A 12,937-nucleotide genomic window follows, 5' to 3' on the forward strand; every position below is an offset into this window, starting at 1 on the left:
AGAGTTGAGTATTGCATGAGCTCCTGACGACGCACAAGAGCGCGAAAGATCTTGAGCTATAGATTTCCAACCTCCACCTGGGTTCTTGAGCATTAAGATCTGTTTGCGACTGTACTGAGCACACGCGCGTACACACACACACACACACACACACACACACACACACACACACACACACACACACACACACACACACTTGTCGGGGCCAGGAGCTGAGTCTCGACCCCTGCAACCACAATTAGGTGAGTACACTTGTGTAAAATCAAATTTAGAATAAACACCAAATAGTGAGAAATAAATGGAGAAAGGGAGAATGCGTGCACTTACCTATGTGGTTGAAGAGGTCGAGTCACAGCTCCTGGCCTCGCCTCTTCGCTGGTCGCTGCTAGGTCACTCTCTCCCTGCTCCATGAGGTATGTGTGGATCCTGCCTCCACTACATTACTCTCCAGATTGTTCCACTTCCTAACAACTCTTAAGTGTACTTTCCTGTTTGTGATTTGCAAGGGTCGATTCACAGCTCCTGGCCTCGCCTCTTCCCTGGTATGTGTGTGTGTGTGTGTGTGTGTGTGTGTGTGTGTGTGTGTGTGTGTGTGTGTGTGTGTGTGTGTGTGTGTGTGTGTGTGTGTGCGTGTGTGTGTGTGTGGGTGTGTGTACTCACCTATTTCTCACCTATTTGTGGTTGCAGGGGTCGAGTCACAGCTCCTGGCCCCGCCTCTTCGCTGATTGCTGCTAGGTCCTCTCTCTCCCTGCCCCATGAGCTCTATCATACCTCGCCTTAAAACTATGTATGGTTCCCGCCTCCACTACGTCACTTTCTAGGCTATTCCACGGCCTGACTACTCTATGACTGAAGAAATACTTCCTAACATCCCTTTGATTCATCTGAGTCTTCAACTTCCAATTGTGACCTCTTGTGTCTGTGTCCCATCTCTGGAACATCCCGTCTTTGTCCACCTTGTCTATTCCGCGCAGTATTTTATATGTCGTTATCATGTCTCCCCTGACCCTCCTGTCCTCCAGTGTCGTCAGGCCGATTTCCCTCAACCTTTCTTCGTAGGACAATCCCCGTAGCTCTGGGACTAGTCTTGTTGCAAACCTTTGCACTTTCTCTAATTTCTTGACGTGCTTGACTAGGTGTGGATTCCAAACTGGTGCTGCATACTCCAGTATGGGCCTGACGTAAATGGTATACAGAGTCTTAAACGAATCCTTACTGAGGTATCGGAACGCTATCCGTAGGTTTGCCAGGCGCCCGTATGCTGCAGCAGTTATCTGATTGATGTGCGCCTCAGGAGATATGCTCGGTGTTATACTCACCCCCAGATCTTTTTCCTTGAGTGAGGTTTGCAGTCTTTGGCCATCTAAACTATATTGTGTCTGCGGTCTTCTTTGCCCTTCCCCAATCTTCATGACTTTGCATTTGGCAGGGTTAAATTCAAGGAGCCAGTTGCTGGACCAGGCTTGTAGCCTGTCCAGGTCTCTTTGTAGTCCTGCCTGATCCTCATCCGATTTGATTCTTCTCATTAACTTCGCATCATCTGCAAACAAGGACACTTCTGAGTCTATCCCTTCCGTTATGTCGTTCACATATACCAAGAACAGCACAGGTCCTAGGACTGACCCCTGTGGAACCCCGCTTGTCACAGGCGCCCACTCTGACACCTCGTCGCGTACCATGACTCGTTGTTGCCTCCCTGTCAGGTATTCTCTGATCCATTGCAGTGCCTTTCCTGTTATGTGTGCCTGATCCTCTAGCTTTTGCAGTAACCTCTTGTGAGGAACTGTGTCGAAGGCCTTCTTGCAGTCCAAAAATATGCAGTCGATCCACCCCTCTCTCTCTTGTCTTACTTCTGTCACCTTGTCATAAAACTCTAGTAGGTTTGTGACACAGGATTTTCCTTCCCTGAAACCGTGCTGGTTGTCAATTATACACTTGTTTCTTTCCAGGTGCCCCACCACTCTCCTCCTGATGATCTTCTCCATGACCTTGCATACTATACACGTTAGTGATACAGGTCTGTAGTTTAGTGCCTCATGTCTGTCTCCCTTTTTAAAAATTGGGACTACATTTGCCATTTTCCATACCTCAGGGAGTTGCCCAGTTTCAAATGATGTGTTGAAGATCTTTGTTAATGGCTCACACAATATCTCTGCTCCCTCTTTAAGGACCCATGGAGAGATGTTGTCTGGTCCCACCGCCTTTGAGGTGTCAAGTTCGCATAGCAGCTTCTTCACCTCCTCCTTGGTTATATGTACCTCATCCAGCACTTGCTGGTGTGCCCCCCTGTTCTGATTTCCTGGAGTCCTACTGGTTTCCACTGTAAATACCTCTTTAAATCTTGTGTTGAGCTCCTGACATACCTCTTGGTCGTTTCTTGTGAATTCCCCATCACCCTTCCTCAGTCTGATTACCTGGTCCTTGACTGTTGTTTTCCTCCTGATGTGGCTGTACAACAGCTTCGGGTCAGTCTTTACTTTTGATGCTATGTCATTTTCATATTGTCTCTGAGCCTCCCTTCTTATCTGTGCATATTCGTTTCTGGCTCTTCGGCTGATTTCTTTATTTTCCTGAGTTCTCTGTCTTCTGTACCTTTTCCATTCTCTAGTACACCTAGTTTTTGCCTCCCTACACCTTTGGGTGAACCAAGGACTCGTTCTGTTCTTCCCATTATTTCTGTTTCCCTTGGGAACAAACCTCTCCTCTGCCTCCTTGCATTTTGTTGCTACATAGTCCATCATTTCTTGTACTGGTTTTCCTGTCAGTTCCCTCTCCCACTGAATGTCTTGAAGGAAGTTCCTCATGCCTGAGTAGTTCCCCCTTTTGTAGTTTGGTTTTTCCCAGCCTATTCCTGCTACTCTCTCCACTTGGAGCTCAACTATGTAGTCGAAGCACAGAACCACATGATCACTAGCTCCCAGGGGCCTTTCATACATGATACCCTCGATGTCCGAACTACTCATGGTGAATACAAGGTCCAGCCTTGCTGGTTCATCCTCTCCTCTCTCTCTGGTAGTGTCTCTAACATGTTGATGCATGAGGTTTTCCAGTACCACATCCATCATCTTGGCTCTCCATGTTTCGGGACCCCCATGGGGCTCCAGGTTTTCCCAGTCAATCTCCTTGTGATTGAAATCACCCATAACTAGTAACTTTGCTCCCCCCATGTGTGCTCTCCTGGCCACCTCGGCTAGTGTGTCGATCATTGCTCTGTTGCTCTCATCGTATTCTTCTCTTGGCCTCCTGCAGTTCTGTGGTGGGTTGTACATTACTGCAATTATCACCTTATGTCCCTCAGACTGGATTGTTCCTACTAAGTAGTCCCTTTCGCCCATGCCATCCATTCCTTCCATTTTCTCAAAATCCCACTGGTTTTTAATGAGCAGTGCAACTCCTCCTCCCCCTCTCCTCCCTCTGTCTTTCCTGAGGATTTGGTATCCGGATGGAAAGATTGAATCTGTTATTATTCTGGTGAGTTTTGTTTCTGTGAGTGCTATTATGTCTGGGGATGTCTCTTTGATTCTTTCGTGCCACTCCTCATACTTGTTTGTTATTCCATCTGCATTTGTATACCACACCTTCAACTTCTTTTCTAAGACTGTGGTCTGGGAGGTATATTGGGGTTGGGGAAGTGGGAGACCTGGTAAGGAACTATGGGTTGTTGCTGTGGGGGTGGAGTTTGTAATGTAGTGGGTGGGGGCATTGGATGTGGCATGGGTGTTTTGATTTAGAGTGTTTGGTTGCACTGGGGTTGACCTGGTTGGGAGGCTTCTATAGGAAGTTGTGAGGGAGGCTGTATTTGATCTTCTTCCTGGGTCTGGGATCTCCTGTCTGTCTTCTCCATCCCCTCTCTTTCCTCCTTTCGCCTTTGTACCATCTCTCTCAGTTTCTGCCTTTCTTCTTGTGTTCTGTCGCGGTCGAGATACACCTTCCTGTATGCCGGCATGTCCCTTAATCGTGCTTTCTCCTGCAGGATCCTGGTCCGAGTCGCTTCTGCCTTGAAGGTCACTTTCACTGGCCGGGTTCTTTTTTTTTACAAACCCCCCTATTCTCCGAAAATTTTCCAGCTGGGTCATGTCGTCTTCTCCTATTGCTTTCATGATGCTTTCAATTGCTTTTTTTCCCCTTGTTTTCTTGCTTCATATGTTTCCCCTTCAACTTCCTGGAGCCCATACACAAAGACTGACCTCACCCTTTCATTCTCCCACTGCGTATCCCTGTGTATCCCCTCATTTAATTTGGTTTCCTGCACTGCAGCTTTCCTTTCTTCAGTTTCACTGGCTAATGTACTTGGGCTCAGTGGCCTGTCATTTTCCCTTCTCGGCTTTCCTTGGGCTCTGTTGTTGTCTGTTAGGGCCTCCACATAAAGCTTAGCTCTTTCATTTACTACAGTCTCCTCTGATAGAGCTTCCCCATGCAGTTGTGCCCCTTCTTTCCCTACAGTCCCCTTATTTGTGGCTGAGGTAGCAGTCTCTGTTGTCAATCCCAAAATGTTCTTTAGTTCTTTAGGCTGTTTCAGATTTTTCAGTTCCTCTTCTAAACTCTGTATCCTAGCCTCTGCTGCTTTGACATGCACCTCCCACTTCCTGCTTTCCATATCTATCCTCTCTTCCATTCTCATGCTAAGTTCTTCTAGTTTCTTTTCCCATTCATGATCTCTTTTTATGAGCTCTGCTGCCCAATCTTCCTTTGCAGCTTCCTCCTCCTGTCCCTTGGTTTTTCTTGTTGCTCTCTGACAACCCATTTTTGTTTTATCCTGATTGCCTCAGAGTGGGAAACCTATTAGTTCTGTATGTTAGGTTAGTAGTGTGTATGTCAGAGTGTGGGGGGGAGGTAGTGGAGGAACTGTGGCTATGTGGGAGAGGAGTGGGGAGGGGTGGGGAGGGGGAGGGTGAACGGGGGAGGGGAGGGTGAACGAGGGAGGGGAGGGATCAGGGGAAGAAGTGAGATGTCGGTGGTGAGGGGGGGGAGTGTATGTGTGAGTCTGGATATGTACTCACCTATTTGTACTCACCTATTTGTGGTTGCAGGGGTCGAGTCACAGCTCCTGGCCCCGCCTCTTCGCTGTGTGTGTGTGTGTGTGTAATTTTGTGTGGAATTATGTGTGGGTTTATTATGTACTGAAAGGTAGGTGGCTTGTGCGTTGTAATGTAGTCTCAGTGGTCCTTTGCTGCCCACAACTTCTTGTGACCTGACCCCCAACCTCCTGGGGCTTGACCGGCACGTACTTACAGTGTGTGTGTGTGTGTGTGTGTGTGTGTGTGTGTGTGTGTGTGTGTGTGTGTGTGTGTGTGTGTGTGTGTGTGTGTGTGTGTGTGTGTGTGTGTGTGTGTGTATGTGTGTGTGTGTGTGTATGTGTGTGTGTGTATGTGTGTGTATGTGTGTGTGTATGTGTGTTTGTATGTGTGTGTATGTGTGTGTGTGTGTATGTGTGTATGTGTATGTGTGTGTGTGTGTGCGTGTGTACTCACCTAGTTGTACTCACCTAATTGTGGTTGCAGGGGTCGAGACTCAGCTCCTGGCCCCGCCTCTTCACTGATCGCTACTGGATCCTCTCTCTCTCTGCTTCCTGAGCTTTATCATACCTCTTCTTAAAACTATGTATGGTTCCTGCCTCCACTACTTCACTTGCTAGGCTATTCCACTTGCTGACAACTCTATGACTGAAGAAATACTTCCTAACGTCCCTGTGACTCGTCTGAGTCTTCAGCTTCCAGTTGTGACCCCTTGTCCCTGTGTCCCCTCTCTGGAACATCCTATCTCTGTCCACCTTGTCTATTCCCGCAGTATCTTGTATGTCGTTATCATGTCTCCCCTGACCCTTCTGTCCTCCAGTGTCGTCAGTCCGATTTCCCTTAACCTTTCCTCGTACGACATTCCCTTGAGCTCTGGGACTAGCCTTGTTGCAAACCTTTGTACTTTCTCTAACTTCTTGACGTGCTTGACCAGGTGTGGGTTCCAGACTGGTGCTGCATACTCCAGTATGGGCCTAACATACACAGTGTACAGTGTCTTGAACGATTCCTTATTAAGGTATCGGAACGCTATTCTCAGGTTTGCCAGGCGCCCGTATGCTGCAGCGGTTATTTGGTTGATGTGTGCCTCCGGTGATGTACTCGGTGTTATGGTCACCCCAAGGTCTTTCTCCCTGAGTGAGGTCTGTAGTCTTTGTCCACCTAGCCTATACTCTGTCTGCGGTCTTCTTTGCCCCTCCCCAATCTTCATGACTTTGCATTTGGCTGGATTGAATTCGAGGAGCCAGTTGCTGGACCACATGTCCAGCCTGTCCACGTCTCTTTGCAGTCCTGCCTCATCCTCGTCCGATTTAATTCTTCTCATCAACTTCACGTCATCTGCGAACAGGGACACTTCAGAGTCTATTCCTTCCATCATGTCGTTCACATATATCAAAAATAGCACTGGTCCTAGAACTGACCCCTGTGGGACCCCGCTCGTAACAGGCGCCCACTGTGATACCTCTTCACGTACCATGACTCGTTGCTGCCTCCCTGTCAGGTATTCCCTTATCCATTGCAGTGCCCTTCCTTTTATGTGTGCCTGATCCTCCAGCTTCTGCACTAATCTCTTGTGGGGAACTGTGTCAAAGGCCTTCCTGCAGTCTAGGAAAACGCAATCTACCCAACCCTCTCTCTCGTGTCTTACTTCTGTTACCTTGTCATAAAACTCCAGGAGGTTTGTGATACAAGATTTGCCTTCCATGAACCCATGCTGGTTTTCATTTATAATCTTGTTCCTTTCCAGGTGTTCGACCACTCTCCTCCTGATAATCTTCTCCATGACTTTGCACACAATACATGTCAGAGACACAGGTCTGTAGTTTAGTGCCTCGTTTCTGTTTCCTTTCTTAAATATGGGGACTACATTAGCTGTCTTCCATTTCTCAGGTAGTTGCCCAGTTTCAAGGGATGTGTTGAAGATTGTGGTTAGAGGCACACACAGCATCTCTGCTCCTTCTCTAAGGACCCATGGGGAGATGTTGTCCGGTCCCATCGCCTTTGAGGTGTCAAGGTCACTTAAGAGCTTCTTCACCTCCTCCTCAGTTGTTCGTATGTCATCCAACACTTGTTGGTATATTCCCTCTTGATGTTCCCTTCTGTGCTGTCTTCCCACAGCCCTTCCTGTCTCTACTGTAACAACTTCCTTAAATCTCCTGTTCAGCTCCTCACATACCTCCTGATCATTTCTTGTGAGTTCTCCACCTTCTGTCCTTAATCTGATCACCTGGTCTTTGACTGTTGTCTTCCTCCTGATGTGGCTATACAACAGTTTCGGGTCAGTCTTGATTCTCGATGCTATGTCATTTTCATACTGTCGCTGGGCCTCCCTCCTTACCTGTGCGTACTCATTCCTGGCTCTGCGACTGATCTCCCTATGACTGTGTGTGTGTGTGTGTGTGTGTGTGTGTGTGTGTGTGTGTGTTTGTGTATGTGTGTGTATATATGTGTATGTGTACTCACCTATTTGTGGTTGCAGGGGTCGAGTCTTAGCTCCTGGCCCCGCCTCTTCACCGGTTGCTACTGGGCCCTCTCTCTCCCCGCTCCATGAGCTTTTATCAAACCTCGTCTTAAAACTGTGTATGGTTCCTGCCTCCACTACGTATATATGTGTATATGTGTGTGTGTGTGTGTGTGTGTGTGTGTGTGTGTGTGTGTGTGTGTGTGTGTGTGTGTGTGTATGTGTGTGTATGTGTGTGTGTGTATGTATGTGTGTGTATGTGTGTGTGTGTATGTATGTGTGTGTATGTATGTGTGTGTATGTGTGTGTGTATGTGTATGTGTGTATGTATGTGTGTATGTGTGTATGTGTGTGTGTGTATGTGTGTGTATGTGTGTATGTGTGTGTGTGTGTATGTGTGTGTGTGTATGTGTATGTGTGTATGTGTGTATGTGTGTATGTGTGTATGTGTGTGTGTGTGTATAGGGGAGGTATGCAGGGAGATACTGTTAATACATACCAGTAATTCTGGGTTATAAAAAGCGATAATTGCTACTAGGGTCTAAAGCTTCAATAAGTGTCTGCCCTTGTGTGTGTGTGTGAGGGAGGGATGGTTGGGGGGGGGGGTAGATCCGTTATACCTCTCTGTTCTGTCTTTCCTAGAAATGCTACACTCTTCGCTTATTGTCCTTTCTGGATTTAAGTATCAATTATTGCTGTTATTATCCTATTCCTTGTTCACGTTTAGAGAGGACTTCCTAGCTTCCTAAGTGTTCTTACTACTAATACCTACTGTAATAGCTTGCAGGAGTGAGTGACCAGTATCTAACAGTGATGCAAGGCCAAGCCAAGCCAAGCCTGCGACATGCAAACCACAATATAGGTGATACTTGCGCTGGCAACGGTCGTGCCAAGTTGCCAGATGCTGATGACGTAGTCGTCGTACATAGCCTAAATCCCTATTTTGGAGATCTTTTATCCGTGATGATTATAACCACATGTGCTCATACATCCCTCGTTCATCACGCGATTTCACTTTTCACTTATGATAGTATACACTTCACATTACATACACTTCACTTGATATGTATAATGGCACACAACTTGTCGTGACATCACTGCTTCAGGCCTACCGCTGCCTAGTAGACCAAAACGCTTGGATAATTTTGGATAATGGATAATTTCAGGCTTTCTCACAACTTTTTCTAACTAAAAACTTTAGTTATCACTCATATTATTGCTCACTGACGATGTCACTACCACTGATTACTGTTAGCAGTCACTGCACCCTTAAAAACACTAGGATTCTCGGAGCCTTGTGTGCCCACGTCTGCACCCATGGACCCATGCGGTGTATGTGTATGTGTGTGTGTGTGTGTGTGTGTGTGTGTGTGTGTGTGTGTGTGTGTGTGTGTGTGTGTGTGTGTGTGTACTCACTCACCTATTTGTACTCACCTATTTGTGGTTGCAGGGGTCGAGTCCCAGCTCCTGGCCCTGCCTCTTCACCGGTTGCTACTAGGCCCTCTCTCTCCCCGCTCCATGAGCTTTATCAAACCTCGTCTTAAAACTGTGTATGGTTCCTGCCTCCACTACGTCATTTTCTAGGCTATTCCACTGCCTTACAACTCTATGACTGAAGAAATACTTCCTACTATCTCTCTGACTCATTTGTGTCTTCAACTTCCAATTGTGGCCTCTTGTTTCTGTGTCCCCTCCCTGGAACATCCTGTCTTTGTCCACCTTGTCTATTCCACGCAGTATTTTATATGTCGTTATCATGTCTCCCCTGACCCTCCTGTCCTCCAGTGTGGTCAGGCCGATTTCCCTTAATCTTTCTTCATAGGACATTCCCCTTAGCTCTGGAACTAACCTTGTCGCAAACCTTTGTACTTTCTCTAGTTTCTTGACGTGCTTTATCAAGTGCGGGTTCCAAACAGGTGCTGCATACTCCAGTATGGGCCTGACATACACGGTGTACAGTGTCTTGAATGATTCCTTACTAAGGTATCGGAATGCTGTTCTCAGGTTTGCCAGGCGCCCATATGCTGCAGCAGTTATCTGATTGATGTGTGCTTCCGGAGACATGCTCGGTGTTATACTCACCCCAAGATCTTTCTCCTTGAGTGAGGTTTGCAGTCTTTGGCCACCTAGCCTATACTCTGTCTGTGGTCTTCTGTGCCCTTCCCCTATCTTCATGACTTTGCATTTGGCAGGATTAAATTCGAGAAGCCATTTGCTGGACCAGGTGTCCAGTCTGTCCAGGTCTCTTTGAAGTCCTGCCTGGTCCTCGTCAGATTTAATTCTCCTCATTAACTTCACATCATCTGCAAACAGGGACACTTCTGAGTCTAACCCTTCCGTCATGTCGTTCACATATACCAAAAATAGCACTGGTCCTAGGACCGACCCCTGTGGGACCCCGCTCGTCACAGGTGCCCACTGTGATACATCATTACGTACCATGACTCGTTGTTGCCTCCCTGTCAGGTATTCTCTGATCCATTGCAGTGCCCTTCCTGTTATATGCGCCTGATGCTCTAGCTTCTGCACTAATCTCTTGTGAGGAACTGTGTCAAAGGCCTTCTTGCAGTCCAAGAAGATGCAATCAACCCACCCCTCTCTCTCTTGTCTTACTTCTGTTATTTTATCATAAAACTCCAGAAGGTTTGTGACACAGGATTTTGTGTGTGTGTGTGTACTCACCTATTTGTGGTTGCAGGGGTCGAGTCTTAGCTCCTGGCCCCGGAGTGTGTGTGTGTTTGTGTATGTGTGTGTGTATATATGTGTGTGTGTGTGTGTGTGTGTGTGTGTGTGTGTGTGTGTGTGTACTCACCTAGTTGTACTCACCTAGTTGAGGTTGCGGGGGTCGAGTCCGAGCTCCTGGCCCCGCCTCTTCACTGATCGCTACTAGGTCACTCTCCCTGAGCCGTGAGCTTTATCATACCTCTGCTTAAAGCTATGTATGGATCCTGCCTCCACTACATCGCTTCCCAAACTATTCCACTTACTGACTACTCTGTGGCTGAAGAAATACTTCCTAACATCCCTGTGATTCATCTGTGTCTTCAGCTTCCAACTGTGTCCCCTTGTTACTGTGTCCAATCTCTGGAACATCCTGTCTTTGTCCACCTTGTCAATTCCTCTCAGTATTTTGTATGTCGTTATCATGTCCCCCTATCTCTCCTGTCCTCCAGTGTCGTCAGGTTGATTTCCCTTAACCTCTCCTCGTAGGACATACCTCTTAGCTCTGGGACTAGTCTTGTTGCAAACCTTTGCACTTTCTCTAGTTTCTTCACGTGCTTGGCTAGGTGTGGGTTCCAAACTGGTGCCGCATACTCCAATATGGGCCTAACATACACGGTGTACAGGGTCCTGAATGATTCCTTATTAAGATGTCGGAATGCTGTTCTGAGGTTTGCTAGGCGCCCATATGCTGCAGCAGTTATTTGGTTGATGTGCGCTTCAGGAGATGTGCCTGGTGTTATACTCACCCCAATTATTATTATTATAATCAAGGGGGAAGCGCTAAACCCGGAGGATTATACAGCGCCTGGGGGGGGGATATGTGGAAGGCATTCAGGCTTAATTCGGGGAACTGGAGCACAGATCCAATTCCCTAAATCAAGAGCCCCTCACCAACATCAAGGAACCTTCCTTGAGGGGCGTGTGTGTGTAATAATACACAGTAGAGCACACCTGTGGAGACGTTGTCATCTTACCTTGAGTCTACACACCTGTCATCCACGTAATCTGTAGGCGTTTCTTCCATTACTGTTATTATTATTATTATTATTTTCCCTTCACAAAACACACTAAACCCGCGTGGATCAGTCTATGCAAAGTATTGTAACATCACACCATCGCAGGACCTGTATTATACCGCGGGAGTTTAAACCAGAGTTGATGGGTAAGTTGTGTAAACAATAGCAGAGCTACAAGGTGTGTGATTATGAACTTGACTGTTACCCGTAGCTAGATCACTAGTGCACTCAGCTCACACTCTGAGGTCCGGAGTTCGAATCCCCGGTACGACTGGAAAACATTAAGGACTTGTTTCCGTAAGACACCTGTTGACCTGCTGTTCCTGTTCACCCATCAGTATAACATGGGTACCTGGGTGTTAGTGGACTGGTGTGGGTCACATCCTGGGTGTTAGTGGACTGGTGTGGGTCACATCCTGGGTGTTAGTGGACTGGTGTGGGTCACATCCTGGGTGTTAGTGGACTGGTGTGGGTCACATCCTGGGTGTTGGTGGACAGGAGTGGGCCACATCCTGGGTGTTGGTGGACTGGTGTGGGTTGCATCCTGGGTGTTAGTAGACTGGTGTGGGTCACATCCTGGTTGTTAGTGGACTGGTGTGGGTCACATCCTGGGTGTTAGTGGACTGGTGTGGGTCGCATCCTGGTTGTTAGTGGACTGGTGTGGGTCACATCTTGGGTGTTAGTGAACTGGTGTGGGTCACATCCTGGGTGTTAGTGGACTGGTGTGGGTCGCATCCTGGGACAAAACTGACCTAATTTGCGGGAAATGCTCAACATAACAAGCCACTTTCTATATAGTAGTATGTCAGTGATGTCAGCTATGGTCTGTATACCTTGTACTTGTACTGGTATTATTTATATCACTTTTTATCTATACAGACAACTGGTATGGAAGTTGGAAATAAGTCACTCTGACTTTTTGGGTTATCCCAGGTTCTCTACACACATGCTGCTATGTATGATAATCTATATAATTGTATTTGTGTATACACGAATAAACTTGGTAACACTAGTAACACTGCTGGTTCATAATTTTGGGTCCTGTGTAAGCAGTTCGCCCACTGGTCACCAATGAACGATTCATTACCTTTGTACCTTGGTCATGATTGTGACCAGATCTACCTGGAGTTCATTACCTTTGTACCTTGTTCAGGTATCAAAACTTGGGGGTCCAGCCCCTGGACCCATTATGTACCTCTGTAATGTTGAGGTACAGTCCCTAGACCCATTGTGTACCTCTGTAATGTTGAGGTACAGTCCCTAGACCCATTGTGTACCTCTGTAATGTTGAGGTACAGTCCCTAGACCCATTGTGTACCTCTGTAATGTTGAGGTACAGTCCCTGGACCCATTATGTACCTCTGTAATGTTGAGGTACAGTCCCTGGACCCATTATGTACTTCTGTAATGTTGAGGTACAGTCCCTGGACCCATTATGTACTTCTGTAATGTTGAGGTACAGTCCCTGGACCCATTATGTACCTCTGTAATGTTGAGGTACAGTCCCTGGACCCATTATGTACCTCTGTAATGTTGAGGTACAGTCCCTAGACCCATTGTGTACCTCTGTAATGGAAATAAATGGTATAAAATACCGACACAATGGAAATATAAACACAAATGCAGTATAATATGATCCTTTATTGACTACGTTTCGCCCACACAGTGGGCTTTTTCAAGTCACTGTGTGGGCGAGACGTAGTCAATAAAGGATCACATTA

General features: G+C 47.0%; 1 protein-coding gene across 8 annotated transcripts in view; it reads left to right on the top strand.

Moving 5' to 3' along the window:
- The window catches only part of LOC128687090 (synaptotagmin-11), an 87,584-nt gene that overhangs the window by 4,662 nt on the left and 69,985 nt on the right, over positions 1-12,937 (top strand). The gene's annotated exons all lie outside the window — the stretch shown is intronic.

The sequence above is a fragment of the Cherax quadricarinatus genome, chromosome 62, assembly GCF_038502225.1.
Source record: "Cherax quadricarinatus isolate ZL_2023a chromosome 62, ASM3850222v1, whole genome shotgun sequence".
In the NCBI taxonomy this organism is placed as follows: domain Eukaryota; kingdom Metazoa; phylum Arthropoda; class Malacostraca; order Decapoda; family Parastacidae; genus Cherax; species Cherax quadricarinatus.